Genomic DNA, 23,556 nt, shown 5'->3' with positions numbered 1-23,556 from the left:
AAAGCTCTAGCAAACGAAACTACACGATCTTTTATGCTATGCTTAGGATTGGGTCTTGTCCATCACATCATTCTCCCAATGATGTGATCCCATTATCAATGACATCCAATGCCCATAGTCAGGAAACCATGACTATCAGTTGATCAACGAGCTAGTCAACTAGAGGCTTAGTAGGGACACGTTGTAGTCTATGTATTCACACATGTATTACGATTTCCGGACAATACAATTATAGCATGAACAATAGACAATTACCATGAACAAAGAAATATAATAATAACCATTTATTATTGCCTCTAGGGCATATTTCCAACAGTGACGGCTGGTGTATAACTGTAGTACAACTTGGCGTACATCTGTAGTAGAATTTTCATGGTCGCTGACATACAACTGTAGTAGAACGTAGCGTATAGCCATAGTAGAACTTCACCACCACCGGCGTTTAGTTGTAGTAGAACATATAGGTGTAGTAGAACGTCTTGTGGTGATAACAGGTGCAGGTGGCGTGACTTGCTACTGCAGAAGCAGTCAGCAGAAGGAGGGCCGACTCGGCAACGGAAGGCTTGCGTGTGCAGATTTAGATTTGCTTGCGCTGGATACTGAACGAAAGGATTCTGCCTGTGACCGTGGTGGTCCAGCGACGCGAGGTGAGTGGCATGGCGAAGGGAGTCAGAGGAGCCAATCAAACACCTGCCAGTTCATATCAATAATTTTTTGTTAGTTCAAAATTAAGAGTAGATAAGCAGTAAGACTAGCATATTTCCCCTTTTTGTTTGTTTGTAGAAGATGTGCATTGGTATTGCTGTTTGAAAACGAACTCTGCTGATGTTTGAAGACTAACACATCTAGTTGAGTATTCTACAAACCTGTCCATCCGCTTCAATAATTCATAGCATTGACCATACAAATTCAGAGTTCATTCAGTAGTAGGAACGACATGACACCATCAACTGTCGACTAAATCTAACAGCCTACCATCAAATTATAAACAAGTGGGGTCGGGATGTAAAACATTGTTGATCTAGAATTATTTTTTCACATGCTAGTACCTTTTGCCTGCAGCTGCTTGTTGCTACTTGCTTGTCCGCCAAAACCAACACCCACGTGCCAAGAAATGTTGCTGCCGCCGGCCAAATTGTCAGCTGCACAGGTATGTTTGCTTGACAGTGCACCGGTTTCACTCGACAGATTGTCACTGGTTTTCCTTTAAGATGACGCGGTCTACATCAACTGGCCATTTGAGGAGAGGATTCACATATGTAGTGAAGAAACAGAAAATGGCACCCATCATGGATGGTGCGCTGGCGAGAATAGCATGGTTGCAGCGGGATCCGAGGGACATTGCGCCACTTACCTGGGCTTTGTCATTGAATGGCCTAGGCACCACGGTGGAAGAGCCCCACCGGGATGAGGCGGTGCGGTGGCTGTGGAGCCTCGCCGGGGGAAGTCAGGAAGAGCCGGAGGGCGGGAGACACAGCCGTGGGTTTCTGGCGCGCGGCGCCTCGGGGAGGCCTACATCGCGTGGGGGAGGAGACTTGGCAGAGGAACCGGAGGCACTCGCTCGATCTCGTCAACGGGGAAGAACGCGGGCACGCCCACGAGCACAGGCACCGGCGACGCGTGGAGGTGCGTGGATCCCGGTGGCGGCGGTGGTGGGAAGGTGGCGGTGCGGGGAGGTGGGTCGCGATGGCGGTTGTGCGTAGGCGGCGGTGCAGGGAAGTGGCAGGGCGGCGCACGGGGCTGCTAGGTCGGCGCCCAAGCTTGGGCGCGGCGGCGAGGATCTAGGAGGCCGCGCCACCGGAGGTCTGGGGAGGTCGCGCCGTCGGAGGATCTGGGGAAGTCGCGCCGCCGGCAGAGGGGGTGGTTGGGGTCGGGGTGGGGTGGGCTTTTTTATTTTTTTTATTTGCTGGTTCGGAAGTTCGGGAGCATCTCGATCGCGGCCTTATAAGGGTGTTGTGCTCAGAATAACTATTGTAATACCATGATTAGAATAGTGTTGTCGTGATGCTATTCATCACACAGGGTGCAGAATAGGTTATTCTTCACCCGAGGTAATCTTACGACCACTTTCATAATTAAATTACATTTGGAATTCAAATAGTTACATTTCTATTGACTCACTACGTAAAATTTGGTATAAGAAAATAAAAATATAGGTAATAAGACAAGATAATTTGGAGTTTATGTATATTTTGCACAATCTTTTTACGTTTGTAATTTTACATAACATAAAATATTTGTAACAGCGATTATATATTTCTTACGGTCTATTTTTACGTCAGAAATAAGACAAAACTTACGGAACGTAAAATTACAGTGCATTGGTGGTAAAATAGAGGGGAGTGAAGATAACTATTCCTCACCCAGGGTGACGAATAGTCAATATATATATATATATATATATATATATATATATATATATATATATATATATATATATATATATATATATATATATAGAAAATCCATCCTACCACCCGGTGGTAGTTACCTCATATGTCTCATATACTACCATGTATATACTACTTTATCATTTTAAATATATTCGTATACTATATCTAAGATATTTTAAAGCAAGTTATATGAAAAAATTGCATGTGAGCCCATAGTTTTTGTTATATTTGTGAAATACGTACATATTTCTACGTAAAAAAGAGCGTACTCAAAACATGGTATATACTACGTAAAAATTAGTATATATACTACCTAATCATTGTTATATACTACATACTACACGTATGTACTCTCAATTTCGACGGATACTACATATAACTACCACTGCTTGCAGGAAACATTTGTCCTATATATATATATATATATATCCAGTCGGTCTATTATGCTAATATTAGCAGAATAACTATTCTGATAACACTTCCGCACTGCATGCTCAACGCAAGTGCACGTCATTGTTTGAACCAAGTGTGCTGCAGTACTCACGCGAGTGAACTTCGTGTCGGAAAAAACTGCACGCTTGTGTTTTTTGGTACCATTTTTGCTCTAGTTTTTTAACTGTTTGTCGAAATGAGGCGTGTAATATACCATTGAAAAGCTATGGATTAGGCGCAACTTCGCCATGTTGAACACTTTTCGAGATTCCTCACGGTTTAAGAGCAGTTTCGAAAATGGTGCGGCCCACGACAAGTGACAGCGAGCGTTTTTTCGCGTTTTTTTGAAACCGCTCATCGGAATGAAGCAAATGATACACCGTTCGAAATATATCATCGAGGTGCATCTTTTTCATATGTATTATTTTCTCTGATTCGTTACGGTTTAAGAGCAGTTTGAAATTTACTAAATCGCGGAATTCTGTTTTTCAATTTTTTTTTTCAAAATTTTGGTACTGTTTTCGCTCCAGTTTTTTAATTGCTTGTCGAAACGATGCGTGCGATACGCCGTTGAAAAGCTATGGACGAGGCGCAACTTTCATATGTGGTAATGTTTTGAGATTTCTTACAGTTTTAAGTTAATTTTAGAAACCGTGCGGCAGACGATGAGTGGCAGCGGCGGTTTTTCACTAAATTTTTTTTGAACCGCTGGTCGAAATGATTCAAATCATATGCCGTTGGATAGATATCAACGAGACGCAACTTTTTCATGTAGAACACTCTCTCTAATTCCTTACGGTTTAAGAGCGATTTTGATTTTACCGAAAAGCGGACACTGTTTTTCGCGAGACCAAAATCGTCATGTGTACTTCATCGAACAAAAGAACGCACTGCTTCAAACGGAAACCGCACTGCAGCAGACAGTCAAGTGAACTTCATGATTTCTTTTTGTCGGACATAAACTTTCTCGCACAATTTTTTGTTGTCTTTTTTTCAACTTTTTTTTGAACGAGTGTGGACCACAACACTTACGAAAGTGAACCGTAACACTACCCAAAGTGAACCACATGAGTTCTTGTTGTCTTTTTTTCATACTTATTAATTTTTTACGCGCGTTGACCAAGCGAGTGGACCTTTCATCGGACAGAAGAACGCACTGCTTCAAATTGAAAACCGCACTGCATGAGTCGGGCAAGTGAACTTCATGGTTTCTTTTGTCCGATGAAATTTTTCTTAGACGAGGAAGTGGACCGCACTTCACATCGGGCAGAAATAAACTGCAACACTATCAAGAAGTGGGCAGAAGTGTACTTCAAAGTCCTTCGGAGTGGACCTTTTTCAAGACCAAAGTGCACCGCATTTGCATGATTTTTTAATTCATTTCTTTTAAAATGTGTGCACTGGAAAGTCCTTCGTGGTGGACATTTTTTTTGCAAACCAAAGTGCACTGCATTTTTGCATGTTTTTAAATGCATTTTGTTTTAAAATGTGTGTAGTGAAAAGTCCTTTGCGGTGGAATTTTTTGTAGACCAAAGTGCACTATAGTTTTGCATGTTTTTAAATGCATTTTGTTTTGAAGTGTGTGTACGGAAAAGTCCTTCGTGGTGGACTTTTTGTAGACCAAAGTACACTGCAGTGTTGCATGTTTTTAAATGCATTTTGTTTGAAATCTGAAGAGTCCTTTGTAGTGGAATTTTTCAAGACCAAAGTGCATCGCATTTTCCTGGTTTTTTACTGCACTATGGCAACAAAGAAAAACTTGAAATTTTTTGCTGCTTTTTTGACAACAAGGGAATTGCATTTTTTTCACTTTCCATATCTGCAGACAACTCGAATCTTGACTGCACGGTGCCGACAGGTGTGCTGCTTACACTCACACGGTGCACTGCACGACCAAAATCAACAGCAAAAAATTGAAGAATACACACACAAAAATTGTGAGCTCCAAGCCCAGCGAGCTGCTGCTCGTCCTTGATCTCATGGCGACAGAGGACACAGGTGCTCAGGGGCGGACTTGCTGGAAGGCAGCAGTCCAAAAAAATCTGATGTGATGGCTCTTCACACTGCACTTCCCCTGCAACCGAACCACGTAAAGATCCCGAGTGAACTGCTCTCTCTAGTCGGAGGCATGGTGTGCTGGAGGAGGTCAAGCTAGCGCGAGGTGGAGCTCCTTGACGCACGCCAGATCCGCGAGCACTGCACGCCGGCGTCCCACGGAAACCACAACAAGCAGACGTATGTGATCCCATAGCCGGTCCACACGCACAGCTCCCGCGTGGGGACACGCCGTCGGGGGTGGACTGCGCGTGCGCCAGTGTGCACTGCGGCCACGAAACGGAGTCAAAGAAGGGCCAAGGGGGCAGGCCAGATCCGTCGATGAAGAAGGTTGGGGAGGCCGGTGCCACGCTCCTCACGCACATCCCCTACAGATTAGGGGGAGCGGCAACCGTCGGCTTGTCGGATGTGGCGGGCAGGCCGGAACCCATCTAGCGGCGGGTGGGGGAGGCTGGCTTGGAGGAATAGTGGCACCAGCTCCTGCGCACGACGCCGTGGGTGGCGCAGGGGAGGCGCGCCATTCGGGGACGTCGTGGCGTCTGCCATCTAGTGCAGCGGCACTGGTGCGGCCAGTGGCTGGGGAGGAGGCTCGAGGGAAGGCGCCGGTCGGGAGGTGGGGAGGGGGGCGGCGCCATGGGAAGAAGGTTGGAGGGGGGCGGCGCCAGGGGAGGAGGCTAGAGTGGGGCGGCGCCGGGGGAGGAGGATGGAGGGCGCGGCACCGGGGGAGGAGATGAAGGTAGTTGGTCGTGGGGAATTGGGGGAGGCGTCGGTGGGGGAGGAAGCGAGACAGAGAGGTGGTGGAGTGGTGGGTGTGGGGTGCTACATCTTGAGCACTGTGTTGGTTTTCCCTTGAAGAGGAAAGGGTGATGCAGCAAAGTAGCGTAAGTATTTCCCTCAGTTTTTGAGAACCAAGGTATCAATCCAGTAGGAGGCCACGCACGAGTCCCTTGCACCTACACAAACAAATAAATCCTCGCAACCAACGCAATAAAGGGGTTGTCAATCCCTTCACGGTCACTTACGAGAGTGAGATCTGATAGATATGATAAGATAATATTTTTGGTATCTTTATGATAAAGATGCAAAGTAAAGAAAGCAAAATAAAGACGGCGCTAGAAATAGCTTGTGGACGGGAGATTAATATGATGGAAAATAGACCCGGGGGCCATAGGTTTCACTAGTGGCTTCTCTCATGAGCATAAATATTACGGTGGGTGAACAAATTACTGTTGAGGAATTGATAGAATTGAGCATAGTTATGAGAATATCTAGGTATGATCATGTATATAGGCATCACGTCCGAGACAAGTAGACCGACTCCTGCCTGCATCTACTACTATTACTCCACACATAGACCGCTATCCAGCATGCATCTAGCGTATTAAGTTCAAAAGAACAGAGTAACGCTTTAAGTAAGATGACATGATGTAGAGGGATAAACTCATGCAATATGATATAAACCCCATCTTGTTATCCTCGATGGCAACAATACAATACGTGCCTTGCTGCCCCTACTGTCACTGGGAAAGGATACCGCAAGATTGAACCCAAAGCTAAGCACTTCTCCCATTGCAAGAAAGATCAATCTAGTAGGCCAAACCAAACTGATAATTCGAAGAGATTTGCAAAGATAACCAATCATACATAAAAGAATTCAGAGAAGATTCAAATATTGTTCATAGATAAACTGGATCATGAACCCACAATTCATCGGTCTCAACAAACACACCGCAAAAGAAGATTACATCGAATAGATCTCCACAAGAGAGGGGGAGAACATTGTATTGAGATCCAAAAAGAGAGAAGAAGCCATCTAGCTAATAACTATGGACCCGAAGGTCTGAGGTAAACTACTCACACATCATCGGAGAAGCTATGGTGTTGATGTAGAAGCCCTCCGTGATCGATGGCCCCTCCGGCGGAGCTTCGGAAAAGGCCCCAAGATGGGATCTCACGGGTACAGAAGGTTGCAGCGGTGGAATTAGGTTTTTGGCTCCGTTTCTGGTAGTTTGGGGGTATGTAGGTATATATAGGAGGAAGAAGTACGTCGATGGAGAAACGTGGGGCCCACGAGGGTGGAGGGCGTGCCCAGGGGGTAGGCGCGCCCCCTACCTCGTGCCTTCCTGGTTGATGTCTTGACGTAGGGTCCAAGTCCTCTGGATCACGTTTGTTCCAAAAATAACGTTCCCGAAGGTTTCATTCCGTTTGGACTCTGTTTGATATTCTTTTTCTGCGAAACTCTGTAATAGGCAAAAAACAGCAATTCTGGGATGGGCCTCCGGTTAATAGGTTAGTCCCAGAAATAATATAAAAGTGTATAATAAAGCCCAATAATGTCCAAAACAGAATATAATATAGCATGGAGCAATCAAAAATTATAGATACGTTAGAGACGTATCATGGGGCAGTTTTTTTCTATTTCTATCGTTCGAGTCGGGTAGGTGTGGGATGGGTCAGGTGTTAGCATAATAAGGTTATGTGTTAGCATAAACACTATTCTGATCACGGGACCAGAATAATATTCTCATCACAACATGAACTTCCCGAGTAACGCGCCTGACCTTCCCCGAGTACTAGGTTGAACTTCAGCTAAAAGGTGTCCAAATGGGGCTTGCGATATACCATTGGAAAGCTATGGACACCAGTATCATGACCTAAGTTAAATTTTTGGCAAAATGTAAGCGGTTTAAGAGCAGTTTTGAAAACCGTTTTTTCTTCGTACAAAACACCTGAATCGTATTTTCGATCGCATTTCTAAACCGTTTATCGGAATGAGGTAAATAATATGGCGTTGGAAAGCTGCTGCAAAACCGCTCCTTCGACATGTTGAAAGTTTTCTCTAATTCCCTATGGATAAAGAGTAATTTGGAAAATCATAAAATTTTGCAAACCGAACAGCCGAGTTCGTATTTTCAATGTAATTTCTAAGTGGCTAATCCAATTGAGGCAAATGATATGGCGTTGGAAAGCTTGTGAAAATGCTCTACTTTTTCAGGTTGAAAGTTTTTTCTAACTTTGAACGGTTTAAAAGTAATTTATAAAATGGTACAAGTTCCATCGAGTTTGTATTTTCAAACTAATTGTTTAACCGTACGTCCGAATGCAACAAATGATATGGCATTGGAAAGCATGAGGAAATGCGAAACCGTTTTCTATATATATTGTTTCTCTCAATTCCTTACTATTTTAATTCGATTTTGAAAATGGCTAAAAATGTATTTTGCCGTAATTACTACAAACTTTATCGAAATGGGGCAAATAATATACCGCTGAAAAGTTACGAAAAATGCGAAACTTTTTCATGTTGATGTTTTCTCTGATTCCTAGCCATTTTTAAGTAATTTCAAAAACAGCGAGATTATGCGTTCTTCCTTTATCGCGAAATGAATTCTTCGAAAATGCACCGCGTGAAGAACTTGAACTTCTCGGCATGTCTACCTGAACTTCACTCTGTTTTTCACGTGTTTTTTTGCTCGTATATCTTCATCCACTGCTAGTAGCTCTCCATCCATTCACCGGAATTGAGCAGGTGATATACCGATGGAAAGCTGCTGTAAACACGCAACTTTCCCGTGTTGATCATTTTTTCATACTCGCTACGATTTTAAAAGTTTTTCATCTAAAATTCATTCAGCGTAGTAGTTGAACTTCCTCTGTTTTCACGTTGAACTTCTGTGATGTATTTTTGTTTGTAATTTTCTCATCCATTCGTCAGTGTTACACAAATAATATTCCTTTTGTACAAACGTCTCTCACAATAATTTTTTTAACTTTCTCCGACCGAGGACTTGAACTTACACAAATGATATTCCTGTTGTTTTGAGGTAAATTAGAAAATGGCGAGATCATGATTTCTGCGTTCATCGCAAACGGAAATGCACTGCGTGAAGTAGTTGAACTTCTGGGCATGTCTGTTTGAACTTCACTCTGTTTTTGACGTGCTGTTTTTTTGCACTGCGTGAAGTAGTTGAACTTCTAGGGCATGTCTGTTTGAACTTCACTCTGTTTTTAACGTGCTGTTTTTTGCACTGCGTGAAGTAGTTGAACTTCTAGGGCATGTCTGTTTGAACTTCACTCTGTTTTTGACGTGCTGTTTTTTGCACTGCGTGAAGTAGTTGAACTTCTGGGGCATGTCTATTTGAACTTCACTCTGTTTAACTCTGTTTCACTTTATTGTAATTTTCTTATATGAAATACACACCATGTAGTCTGTGAACTTCCGGTTGTTATCACTTTGAACTTCTCTCTGGTTTGAGAGAATTATTTTAAAACACAAAAAACTACATTTTTTTATGTATTTTGGACATCTAAATACATGGTGAACCTCTCTCACAAGAATTTTTTGAGCTTTTCCTCGCCGAGCACTTGAACTTCTAGCAACCATTTTTTTCCGTTTATGAGTTGTTTTTAAAAGTGCAAAAAATGGCGTTGTGTTTTTTATTTTTTTTGAACAGGTAAATCCTAGGTTTTAATAAACTTCAAACTTCTGTGTTATTTCAATTTGAACTTCACCTTTTTATATTTTGATTAAAGAATTGTATTCGATTTTTATACGAAAAAATTCGAGCATGGAAATAAAAGGTGAACCTCTCTCGCAAGGATTTTTGGACCTCCCCGGACAAAGCACTTGAACTTCTTTCAACAAACCTTTTAAGCTTTTATTTTTCTATACTTTTATTCTCACCTGAAATGAATTCCTTGTAGTACTTGAACTTCTTGTTGTTTTCACTATGAACTTCTTTCAACAGGTAAGAATTTTTTGAATACATCAAAACGTGTTTTAAATGGTATACAAGAAAATTTTAAACCGTTCATCGAAATGTGGCACATAATATACCCGGTGGAAAGCTTATGAATCGCAGCAAGTTTTTCATGTAGACATGTGTTACAAATTCGTTGTCGTTTGAGAGCAGTTTTTAAAATGGCAAAACAACGTTGTTTTTTGCTTTTCAAAACAAGATGTAAATGAATGACGGACGTCTTGTAAATATAATTTTTGAATCATGCAGGGTGGAGCACGTGAATTTTGTGCAACAAACCTTTTAGGCTTTTAGTTTTGTATTCTTTTATTCTCTTATGAAATGAAGTAGTTGAACTTCTCGCTGTTTTCACCTTGAACTTTTGTCATGTATTTTTGTTCAACCTCTCTCACAAGAATTTTTAAAATTTCTCGGGTAGAGCACTTGAACTTCTAGCAACAAATTTTTTACCATTTTCTTTTTCATTCTTTTTTAATACAAAATTCACACCGTGTAGTACGTGAACTTCTGGCTCTTATCAATTTGAACTTCTCTCTGCTTGTCTTTAGTAACGTAAAAATTTAAGTTTTTATACACATCGAACCGCTCTAATTTTTTTATTCTCATTTGAAACGCATCTCATGTAGTAGTTGAACTTCTCGCTGTTTTGGACGTCTCTGTGTCGTAGTTTTTTAACTTGTTCGGGGCTTCACGTTTTTTATAGTTTTTTTTACATTAAACCAACATACTAAAAGCACATTTTTGCATCAATGCATACTATTGAACTTCATGAAACAATACAAAACAAGAAATTAGATAACCCGATGTACAAATGGGGGCCAAATAAACAAACAATCTTATTCCCTTTCATACGGCTCCAAAATTTCACATGTCCAAAGGAACTTCACTTAGTTGTCTCACCTTCATCATACACCTTGCACATCCAAACCAAAATCAAAATCAAAACCATGCCTCTCCAAACACAACATGTGCACAGAGAGAGCTATAGTTGTTCCTTCCCAGGTATATGTGAACTTCTACGGTCGATGTATTTTTTCTATAGTAGATGCATAACAACTACGGGGAGGAGAATCTTTTTGTTAGTAACGGAAAAAATCGAGTATTTGTAATAAATAACAAACCGCTCCACTTTTCGAAATTGAACTTCTTGGTTTATTATTTACTAACGAGGAAAATCTGGGTTTTTCATATAAATTAAACTTTTCTATTTAAAAAAATTGAACTCCTTGGTTTTTCCAATTTGGACTTGGTGTTATTTCTTTTAGTAACGGAAAAAATCCTAGTTTCTTAATAAACATCCACCTATTCCGTATTTTAAAAATAAACTTTGAAGTTTCTTTAACAGAGACAATCCCTTTTTCTATGAAATTGTTTGAGATGCTTTTTTAATTTGATCTTCTTACGGTTGCTAATAAACATTGAACTTCTTCGTATTTTTAAATTTGAACCTCTAGGCTTTAAATCCATAAAAAATATTCTTGGTTTCGGTTTTTAGACACGAGAAAAATCTTATTGTTATTTTAACATTGAACTGCTCGCCTTTTGTAATTTGAGGCTCCTTTTTTATTTTTTTGAAATAGAACATCCTTTTTTTGTAAATATGAGTTGTTGTCCATTATTTTAATTTAACCTTATTTGAACTTCATGGATTTTTTTAGCGCTAACTTTCAAAATAAGGGGGGGGGAGTTTTTTCAACAAACATTTTTTGAAGGTTTCCTTAGTGTTTATGTTTGTTCTATTTTTACCAATTCTGAACTTGCGTGCACTTGTTCTTTCAGACACAAACAATTGTAGTTTAAAAATTTGAACCTCGGGATTTATGTGTACTCTCTCCTATAAATGAGGTTAAGGAATCTTTTTTGCACAAGTGAACTTCTGACATTTGAAAAGGAAAAATTCCTATGAAGCTTCAACTATGTCGAGAACATACATATGTGAGGAACACCCCCACCCAGATTTGCACTATCTTTCAAACATATAACAAACATTAGACCGCACATATTTTACAACCAAAACGAAGCAACATTACAACAACCAAGGAGATGTTGGGAAGAAAAAAGCAGAGCAGGCGCAGTTATAACAAATAATATGCCACAAGTACTTTGCTTACAACATCAAACACCTTTGTTATTTTAATTTTAATTTTTGTTTAAAAAAATATCAACAACACATGGCTCACTACAATTTTTATTTGCACTAATTTTACTATACGTGAACTTGTCCTTATTTTATATTGGAACTTCTCACATGAAACTAATGTTTTTATTGTACAAAGTATGTGTTGCCAGCTACATTGGCGAGACACAAATGCATAATTTTGTGTAGAAAAACATTGGATCCCAAAGCACTCTGTATCTCTCAAAAGAATGTGCCATTAACCTTTTTTCTCACACAAAATGTTTCGGAAGTACATAGACAGCAAGGACACATTAACGATTTCCACAATTTCTATGTCTCTCTCTCCATGAAACACAAGCCTCGATAGAAGCACACAAGAAGAATTAGCACTTCAGAGCGGTGATGCATTTTGGAGAAGAAAACTCCTTTTTCCCATTCATTTTTTGAAGGACACATGAAACTGAAGCAACTCTTTTGCACCAATAGATACTACTGAACTTCAGACAAAAGGTCATTTTGAAACAATACATGGTCATAACAGCAGCAGGGAAGCGAGATTTCTGTTACAGGAGCAAAAAGCGCGATTTCTGCGCCCCATCCAAAAAGGAGATCGCACACCACACAGCGCCTTGACTCCATGGACAAGATGCTAAAAGCAAGTAGTGGAAGCGATTAAGGACTCCAACGACCCCTCCTATAGCAAAGAGGTAGAAGTTCAGTTTCATGTAAACTTCAGATTCAGAGGTGCTTCTCTTCCTCTATGGGTGTCCGTACTAGCAAAAATTCAGAAAAGAAAACAGTCGCGAGAAAGGAATGTTGATGTTGCTGCACGTGGAGACATGCCGCGGGAGTGAGGCGCTGCGAGAGTCGGTGGTAGATGGCGTCCGTCGACGGAGGAGGTGAAGGCGTCGTGCTATCCTCCGGCACCGGCGATGTGGTGCGGCCGTTGGCGATGCGCAAGGTTGGGGTGGGACTGCGGCGGCGGTGCCGATTGGGGCAAGGCGACGACGGCCTTGCTGGTTGGGGCAGGTGGGGGCCGGGAGTCGCCGGGATTGCAGCGCCGGTTGGGGGCGGGGTGGGGCGGCGGAATCGCACGGGGAAGGTAGGGAGGGCAGCGGCGTTGCGCGGGGAAGGTGAGGTGGGGCGACGGCGCGCGGAGGGGATGGCCGGGAAGGTGGGGCGGCAGCGCGCGGAGATCGACGGGGAGCAGCGGGCGGAGGCGATGGGTGGATGCTAGGGCGGACGGATCCCGGCCCGCAGGGTGCGCGCGCGAGGTTACAGGCGATAGCGGCGGCGGTTCCGGGGGCTGGTGCCTGGTGGGTGGGGGCGCCGAGGAGTTGGAGTGCGGGAGGTGGGGGACCGGCGGTCGTGTTTTTCTCTTCGTTCCACCGGGTTCGGGATTTCTGGAATATCGGATCGGCTCCTATATAGGGCGCGCCGTGATCCAAATAACTACTCTGATCCCAGAATCAGAATAGTGCTACCCTATATATATAATAAATGCTATACTACTTTGTGTCATGCATGGCCATAAATACGGTCATCTATGATATATACTCCCTCTGTAAACTAATATAAGAGCGTTTAGGTCACTATTTTAGTAATCTAAACGCTCTTATATTAGTTTACAGAGGGAGCTAGTACTACTCTATGATACTATATATGCACTATGAAGGTACGTACGTAGTATCATACACTAGTATCATATGCATGATACTATATATATATATATATATATAGTATATGATACTCCCCACTATATAAGGCTGGCCATTGGTGGTATCATAGTCGACGATGTCATGCACTCGGAAATAGCAAGTATGCTGATGCGGCAAAGAATTAAATATATATAAAGAGGGTTAGAGTAACATATAGGTAGATACCGTATCATGTTAAATGCGATGCTAATTTGTGTCATGCATGGCAATAAATATGATCTATATATGATACTATACTCTATGTATTATACTATGCGCTATATTTAATTAAAGATAGTATCATACACTAGTATCATATATACTGTACATTCATGATACTGGTATATGACACTCTCCTATGCTCGTGATTTCTTATCGTGGAAAAAAATTGGAGGCGAAACGATGAACTCATGTTTTCATTCGAACAAAAATATGATGTTAGGTAATGTAAATGTTTTCAAAGAGCACACAGTTCACTCATGAAAGCCGTGTGTCCACTAAACCGTGGCCGACGCACCCCCCACCCCTCTACCACGCGCGTGATCTGATTCGTGCTTTCTGATTAGCCAGAACCCAAACCCCACGGATCGTACGTCTGCACCGTTGGATTCTCCTTGATCGAACGGTGATCCTCATCCCTTTCGACAACACATGTTCATGTTTTCAAATAGCCCCTCCCCCAAAAAATGTTTTCAAATAGCACACGGTTCACACACGAAAGCCGTGTGCCTACCAAACCGAGACCGATGCCCCCCTCGCTGCGCGCGTGATCTGAGTCGTGCGTTCTGATTGGCCAGAACCCAAACCCCACGGATCGTACGTCTGCACCGTTGGATGCTCCCAGATCGAACAACAATCCGCATCCCTTTCGACAGGAAATGCAGTCCGGCTAGGAATTGATTTATATGCCAACATGCACGGTAAATGCCAAAAAATGTCTTACATGTAGCACACGAGACCTGAAATGCGCCAGCAAATCAAACCCGTGGTAAAATTGTGATTGGTTTACGTGGAAAAAATTTAGAGGCGAAACGTTGAACTCACGTCTTCATTTCAAACGAAATTATTTTGTTTGTGCACATGAGCGCTTAGAGGCAACCGTTTGCATAGGCCTTTCCGCGCGCGCGGCGACCGGGGATATTTTTCACCCTTTTCACCTAGGCCGCCAACACCCGGAGTCCCCAATACCCCCCTCACTGTCCGCCTGTGTTTCACTCAACTAGTCCACCCAATCTCCTTCGCCAGCTCCCCCCTCCCACCAGATCCACAACAGAACCCTCTCCGGCGCCGCCGTGCTCACCCCGGCCGTGTGCCCGCTCTTCGGCGTCAAGCCTACCTCCACTGGCGTTCCCAACACGCGGCGGCCCGCGCCTCGCCGTCTTCGTTTGCTCACCAGCCACCCTCGAGCATATCGATGCAGTAACCCTCGCCTCTCCTGTGGTCAGGCCGGGTTTGCATTAAGAAGCATGTTAGTTACTGCTCTCCATCGCGATGAGGCATATTTCCTCGCAATCCCTCTTCCAATTCCATTCCGTATGTTCCCAAATTGGCTATAAAATAACGGAGAGCGTATATATGTTCATTATCTACCTTCCTTACTACATATAAGCTGTATTTGTTCCAATAAGTTACTGCCTATTTACAGATCGCGGGCGCCCGATTCGCACAAACTTAACAAGTTAGTCGTACATTTTCTAAATTATTGCATGGCATGTTTGGAAAGCTTGATACCAAGTTGTTAGTTTTATGCTTATCCTCCTTTCCTGAGTTTCGCATGTGTTCTCTATAGATGCCGAGTAGCAGCGACAACACTCATTCATGCCATGTGTCTTCATCTGATTCGGACAACCCTAGGTCTTCAGCAGATTGTGAGGGATCAAGTAGTCTTGAACGGGATAGAGCTGCAGCAATTACCCTTCCGGTCAGGACACGGAGGAACGCTCCAAGGAAGCCCACACACCATCCTAAAGGTGTATATGAAGTAACCGAGATTGATTTAAAGTCCTGGGCTCCAACTAAACCAGATAAAGCACGCATGAGGTTCAGGAGTGTGTGTGGATTTGTTGGCAGGGCAAGGCTCAACATTAATCTGCCGGGGTTTCGGAAGGCTGACACAGAAACACGGCGAAGGATAGTCCGGGAGATCATGGATCACTTCAACGTTGAGCAGTGGAGAATGCAGGTGGAACATGCTGCACTAAAGAAGGCTAGGGATGCTTGGAGAAACTGGAAGCACGTGCTGTACAAGAAGTACTTGAGTGAAGGCAAGGACCCAATCCCCGCATACCCCCAAATTACAAAGGCAGACTAGGCAGAATTCAAAAGGGTCAGGGCAACTCCAGAGTATGCTGAGAAGAGTTTCAAGCAATCTGAACTTCAGAAGAAGAACATACACCCCCACCTTATGGGTGTGGCAGGATACTACGGCATGAAACTGATATGGGAACAGGAGGACAAAGAAGCAGTAGCGGCGGCTGGGAATCCGGCCTTTAGTGAAATCAGGGGCGAACGCGCCAGAGACTACTTGCGGGCACGTGCAAAGAGGCGTGATGACGAACTTATTACTTTAAAAACGCACGTGACGCCAAACTATATGAAGTGATGGTAGAGGCTTCCAAGATCCCTGGAAGGTTCTACAGGAACTCAGGGCCATGTGACATTCTATCCATTGCTCTGGACACAAAAGAGCCCCCTGGCCGTGCAAGAGGTATAGGTGTTAATGTCCCACACAAGAGGGCTTTCACACTCAGCAAAGAAGAGAGACTCAACATGAAAAAAGCGAGGAGTGAAATGAAGCAGAATGCATTGTTTGAAAAGTTGAAGAAGGAGATTTATCCGGTTGTTCAAAAGGATGTTGAGGAGTCAATGATGATGCAGAAGACTCTAACACTGATAGATAGCTAGCAGATGGGAGGGGAGGCGGGCATGGATGCTGCTGCTTATTGTGCGACAACACTGCACAAGAGTAGCTGTGCGTCAGCTGACCACAGCGACACTGAGACTGCAGCTGCTCATGATGATGCTATATCTGATCTATCTGGAATGAAAGACAGACTAAAGGGCATGCTTACACATTATGAAGGTACATTAAAATGTGCAGCTGCCTGGGTTTGCCCACCCTTCTTGGAAGATGGCCTCTTCTTGGACAATGTGCCATTGAAGCCGGGCTGTGTGAAGTGCTACGTGACTGAAGTAAAGCCTGGATTCAATGAATTTGCCCTGAAGAATGTCCTAGGAGACTTCAATGAGCAAAGGACCTTGGGAGAAACAATGTTACATCACATCTAGTGGCCACGAAAGGAAATAGAGTTCATCGATGAGATTCCTAAAGCCCCGCCAAGAGCAACCACTGTCGCCCCTCGACCGGTGATGCTCTCCTTGCCACAGTAGCTCTCGCGGGCTGATGCATCAACCTGTGATTAGCCGGACCGACTTCGTGGCGTAGAGGCCATGTCATCCTCTGCCCCAAAGCAGCCCGTGGCATGGCCTACAACTGCTGATGACGCACCACCGGTTCAGATGCCGGCCACTGAAGCAGCGGGGGGAGACCTAGCTGCAGCACATGCTCAGCAGACCAACCTGGTGGAACAGACTGCTAAGCAGCCTGATGCATCGGAACCGCCTGCTAAGCAGTCTGTAGGTCCAGAACCGACTGCTCATCAGTCCGTCGGTCCGTAGGCGCATGATCAGCATACCAATGCGTCAGCACTTCCTGCTCAGCAAACCAACGTGTTGGCACGGCCTCCTCAGCACACCGACAAGTTGGCACCACCTGCGCAGAAACCCGACATAGCCCAGCAGTCCGTCACAGCAGCACCGCCAGCTCAGCGGTCCGGCATAGATAAACCGTCTGCTAAGAAGTCCATCCAAGCTTCACCATCTGCTCGGCAGTCTACCTTGTAGGCAACCATACGTTCTGCCAGAAATGCTTCAAGTACCAAGAAGGAAGTGGCCAAAAAGGCTACACCCACGACCACGAGGAAGCGCAGCGGGAAAGTGAAGAGGAAAGAGAACGATTGCCTCTTACTTAAAGCACTCATCGCCCAGAACCAAATTAACAGCAGCTTGTTCGAATCGGGGAGTAATATTATTTCTGACGCCATGGGTGATGAAGAAGTAGAATTGTTGCTTGCTAAAAGAAAAGCAGACGTACTTGAAGCACACAATTACGTCCATGGCTAGCCATTTCTTCTTGGCGAATACTTTGATGAGTGCAGCTCTAGTTGCCGCGAGTTACATGAATATTGCATGGATCAAATGTCAGCATGTCATCATGCTTTGCTAGTCCACTACAATAGAGATCATTTCTGACATGATGCTGGTTCCATCAATGTGAGTTTCGAGGACTTACATCTCTTCTTCAACTTCAACGTGCTCGATGCCACTCTTGTTAGATGCCTGATTTTGGAAGTACTTAACAAACTCTGATCAACTTCTCCATACAAAGCTGTAAATGATAAACAGCTAAGTGCATTTTGTTCCTCTCAGGGGATTGAACGCGCAGAGAAGAAAATAGGAGAGTGTGTATTTCATAGATCCTGCATTAGCAAATGGCACAACATTAGATGGTAAGGACCAATGGGACTGGGCCGTTAACACGGTCCTCCGTATCTTCGAAAACGCGTCCAATGAAGAACCATTTCTCTGGCCATATCATGAACGGTAAGTCAAGTAAACAACCACGCATACACTAATTGTCTTTCAGATTTCGACATCACTCGTAAGTTCATGGCTTTCTTAATATGTAGCAATCACTGGAACGCAGTTTACTACATCGATTCTCCCAGAGAGTCAACGAACGCTCAGGATCTGACACATGTTCAGCAATTCTTGGATAGGTATTGAATTCTATGATGTTGAAATTAATTTGCATTCATATCTGGTTCAATAATTGATGTTGTCAAAATTCATCATCATTTGCAGTGTGCTCGCATTGTGGAAAACTAAACCAGGGAACCTGTTCAAGACGGAACAACCCGTGCAGCACGAGATCGTTTCTCCAGTAACACACCGAAATCCGTTATTTTCGGAAAATTTATCCAACAGTCTGCAAATACCTTTCCTTATGCTAGTCAAATGTTCAAGCTTCTAAATAAACCCCTTTCTATTTTTTCCAAAGAAAAAATAATACATCTAACACCGGTTATGTTGTTCCTAACAAGACAAATACCTGACTAATTTTGTACAAAAAAATTCAGTGTCCATACTATGGTTGCAGACACATGATCTCCATCTGCAAATCTGCTGATAGTTGTGACGATCCTCGCAAATTAGTACCAGTAAGTCTATCTTAATTAATATCTTCTACTCCACTCATATGGCACATTCTGATCTTAAAAATACTGTAGCTCATCTTAAAACCGAGGACCCCTGAACCGCTCCCGGCTCGTGAATTGCTGATGGTTCGGAGATTTATCAGCGACTTCTTCCCGCATCACTACATCAATCCCACTGGTGATAATGAAGATTTCAACATGTGTTCTCCTGAAACATTGAGTAAGAGTTAGCCGCTAAACATATAATGCATGGATCCATTGTTTTCCATCTGTTGAGGTCTTCGTATTTTGTACACTATGATTAATTATGTAATGCATATATGTGTGGACAAATCATTGGAATTTAGCTACCATATGTTCAATTGCAATTGTTGCGAAATCTGATGAATGTTCTTCCTGTGGACACTATTTGTTCAATTGAATATTGTGGCGAATTTGCTTTTTGCGTGCCGATTCAAAATGGGATATTTTTGTTTATTTGTTCAATTGAATATTGTGGCGAATTTGCTATTTACGTGCTAATTCAAAATGGGGTATTTTTGTTTTAACCTGGCAATTGCTCCACACACGGTTCAACTAAATGAGTGTGTGCGATCCACATCAGAAAGCATACGTCAATCGTAGTGGAACCGTCGGTGATACACAGCAGATCGCAAACGATTTGCAGCGCTACTACGTGTGCGTAGGTTCTCCGGAACCGTTTGTGATATCGCGTTATCGCACACGAGAACTGGGAGTAAACCGTGCCCAATGGAAAATACAATCCCAGTCGTAATTTTTTCAGGAAACGTGTGGGATCCCAAACGAAAAGCACACGTCACTCTTGCGGCAACCGTCGGTGATACCCAACAAATCACAAACAGTCCGCGGCACTTGTATGTGTGCGAAGGGGCTCCTAAACCGTTTGTGATAGAACATTATCGCAGACGGTAATTGTTGGAAAATGTGTGCGATGGAGTCTAGCATGGCAGACGGGTTATGCAGAAAACTCGTGTGCGATGGGGCACAAATCGCACACAGTTCATATGTTGGCCCGTGTGCCTTACATACTGTTTCCCAAACGGTTCGTTACGACAGACCGTATGGTTTCACTGCATTATTAGAAACGCTTAATCACCGATACCACACATGCGAAAGAATTTAATGTGTGCTGCGTCGCACACGATTACATTTTGGAAGGCCTCTGGGTCACTGCTCCCTATCCCCGACGGTTTCTGGGTCGTGTGGGAAGGACCCCCTATCGCACACACTCACTTGGCGACGGTTCCAAATGCCGTCATGGAAAGGGGTTAAAACCGTTTGTTTAGGACCGACGCGCACAAGTGAATAATAACAAAATATCATACCTGTGATATTTGCGCACACTGCCGGTTTATCATACCTGTGCAGTAAGGGGTAATATCCCAAAAGATTGAGCATACAATGCCCTATTCACTTGACATATTGTGCTGGCTTACAACGCCGTTTGTAGGAAGGGGTAGTGTCCCAAAACTTAGCGCACATCGTTGCCAAGTATAAAAAATCATCATACATGGGCGACTTATAGTCCAAAGCCCGGCCGGGTCAATAGACTCTGGATAGATTCATATATGAACCATAAGGCATCATAGCCTTCATTGGTTTTTAATCATGCATGAACATGTCACAAAAGATTATCCTCAAAAAATGTTCAAATCAAATATAAACCAAAAGACAAAAACAAGGCTTTCACAGGCTGCCAAACCTTTAAATCAAGTGCTTTCAAAGGGCCGCACATCCACTGAGTTAAACCTTCACTCAACCTTATAAGCCAGGCCTCACATGACCAATCGTCGTTTTAACTTTGAAAAGTTCAGGGTCTGTATAAGATTGACTTGTCAAAAGTACGGCGAGTCATTCCAGTCAATCTGGGCGGAGTGGTAGACTTAAAAGGCAGGATAACCCGGGTTTTTAGGTGAATACACCTGGCTTCCAAGCCTGGCTCCAAGCCTATTACAAGGGTCATAAAAACTCTTGTACGTTGAACAAAGAGCCCCCAAGTAATATTTCATTCCAGGCGTACAAGCCGGATGAATAGGGTAATCATAGCTATGCTCAATGAGCAGGAAGCCCCCAAGTATTTAGTAATCATGGCGTACAAGCCGGATCAAGAGGGTAAAATCATAGCTATGCTCGATGAGCAGGAAGCCCCTAAGTGATCATATGAAGTAACAATAGAGACTCATTATTTTTGAAAAATGAAACGACAGAGGCCCTGAATTATCAGGGATGTCGGCTTTATTATATTCATCATAATATATAAAGTGTCAAGATATGTACATCACAAGAGCCGGTGCCTCAAGTATAGTAAGGCCAAAGATGAGCAATATTCCACGGCCGGCGAGTCTCCTCCTCCGACGTGCGTGAGTCCTTGTGGCCTCGAACATCGATAAGGTAGTATGACCCGTTGTTCAGATTTTTGCTGACCACAGAAGGCCCTTCCCAAGGTGGGGATAGTTTATGCATATCAGTCTGATCCTGGATAAGCCGGAGCACCAAGTCGCCTTCTTGAAAAGTTCTGGTTTTAACCCGGCGGCTGTGATAATGGCGCAAATCTTACTGGTAAATCGCCGAACGAGCCGCCGCAATGTCACGCTCCTCATCCAACAGGTCAAGTGCATCCTAACATGCTTTTTAATTATCAGCTTCAACATAAGCCGCCACACGGGGCGAATCGTGATGGATGTCACTAGGGAGAATCGCCTCTGCTCCGTAAACCATGAAGAAAGGCGTGTAACCCATAGATCTGTTGGGGGTAGTATTGATAGTCCATACCACTGAGGGTAACTCTTCCACCCAACAACCCGGCGTCCTTTTCAAAGGGACCATAAGCCGGGGCTTGATGCCTCGCAAAATCTCTTGATTGGTTTGCTCAGCTTGACCATTGACTGGGGGTGAGCCGCTGAGGATACATCAAGTCGAATATGCTCTCGTTGACAAAATTCTTTCATAGCACCCTTGGATAGATTAGTGCCATTATCAGTTATAATGCTGTGGGGAAATCCAAAATGGAAAATCACATTTTTGATGAATTGAACCGTCGTCGCGGCGTCACACTTACTAACCGGCTCCGCTTCAACCCACTTTGTAAATTTGTCAACTGCCACCAAAAGGTGGGTCTTTTTATCCTTGGACCTTTTGAAAGGCCCAACCATATCAAGCCCCCAGACTGCAAATGGCCAAGCAATTGGAATCATCCTCAATTCCTGAGCCGGCACATGAGCTCGTCGTGAAAATTTCTGACAACCATCACATTTACTGACCAAATCTTCTGCATCAGCATGAGCCGTCAGCCAATAAAATCCATGACGGAAAGCCTTGGCTACGAGAGACTTAGAGCCAGCATGATGACCACAATCTCCTTCATGAATCTCTCGTAAAATCTCACAGCCTTCCTCAGGAGAAACGCAACGTTGAAACGCCCCTGTGACACTGCGATGATGCAACTCCCCATTGACAATAGTCATCGACTTAGACTGCCGGGTTATCTGTCTGGCCAGAGTTTCATCCTCAGGTAACTCGCCCCGGGTCATATAAGCCAAATATGGAACTGTCCAGTCAGGAATAACATGAAGAGCTGCCACCAATTGTGCTTTCGGGTCAGGAATAGCTAGATCTTCCTCTGTAGGCAATTTGACTGAAGGGTTATGCAGAATATCCAGGAAAGTGTTAGGTGGCACCGGCTTACGCTGGGACCCTAATCGGCTCAAAGCATCAGCCGCCTCATTTTTCCTGCGATCAACATGTTCCACTTGATAACCTTTGAAGTGGCCAGCGATAGCATCAACCTCTCGGTGATAAGCCGCCATGAGTGGATCCTTGGAATCCCAAGTACCGGAAACTTGCTGAGCTACCAGATCTGAGTCGCCAAAACACCTCACCCGGCTTAAGTTCATCTCCTTATCCATCCGAAGACCATGGAGCAAGGCCTCATACTCAGCTGTATTGTTAGTACAAGGGAACATCAACCGGAGAACGTAAGAAAATTTATCACCTCATGGGGAAGTCAAAACAACTCCAGCCCCCGAGCCCTCCAACTGCCTGGATCCATCAAAGTGGATAGTCCAATATGTGTTATCCGGCTTCTCCTCAGGCATCTGCAGCTCTGTCCAATCATTTATGAAATCCACAAGTGCTTGAGACTTGATGGCTGTTCGAGGCATATACTTCAAACCATGAGGTCCAAGCTCAATGGCCCACTTGGCTACCCGACCTGTGGCTTCTCTGTTTTGAATAATATCCCCTAAAGGAGTAGAACTAACCACAGTGATGGGATGACCCAGAAAATATTGCTTGAGCTTTCAACTAGCCATGAACACCCCATATACAAGCTTCTGCCAATGCGGATACCTCTGCTTGGACTCAATAAGCACCTCACTGATGTATTAAACCGGCCGTTGAACCGGATGCTCCTTGCCTGATTCCATCCTTTCCACCACAATGGCTACGCTAACAGCTCGGCTATTGGCAGCCGTATATAACAACAAAGGTTCTTTATCAATGGGAGCAGCAAGAATCGGCGGCTCAGCCAATTGCTTCTTCAAGGCCTCCAATGCCTGATCAGCAGCATCATTCCAGACAAAGTGATTTGTCTTCTTCATCATCTGGTACAGAGGGATAGCCTTCTCACCCAACCGGCTTATGAACCGGCTCAAGGCCGCAATACGACCCGCCAAACACTGAACATCATTGATACACGCTGGTTTAGCCAGAGAGGTAATAGCCTTTATTTTCTCCGGGTTAGCTTCAATACCCCGTTCCGAAACTAGAAAGCCCAAGAGCTTGCCTGCTGGTACGCCAAAAACA

At 43.9% G+C, this 23,556-nt stretch overlaps 1 long non-coding RNA gene across 1 annotated transcript; it reads right to left on the bottom strand.

Moving 5' to 3' along the window:
* Positions 1-257: 257 nt before the first annotated feature.
* LOC123074601 (uncharacterized) lies at positions 258-1,892 on the bottom strand. The gene is made up of 3 exons (XR_006436016.1): positions 1,355-1,892; positions 1,050-1,230; positions 258-690 (listed from the first exon to the last, which is right to left on the bottom strand). It is a non-coding gene; the product is annotated as an uncharacterized lncRNA (long non-coding RNA).
* Between the last annotated feature and the right edge of the window lie 21,664 nt (positions 1,893-23,556).

The sequence above is a fragment of the Triticum aestivum genome, chromosome 3D (genome assembly GCF_018294505.1).
Source record: "Triticum aestivum cultivar Chinese Spring chromosome 3D, IWGSC CS RefSeq v2.1, whole genome shotgun sequence".
NCBI classification, from domain to species: Eukaryota; Viridiplantae; Streptophyta; class Magnoliopsida; order Poales; family Poaceae; genus Triticum; species Triticum aestivum.
Note: the sequence above shows the minus strand (reverse complement) of the source record. Positions and strands in the feature narration are given on the sequence as shown.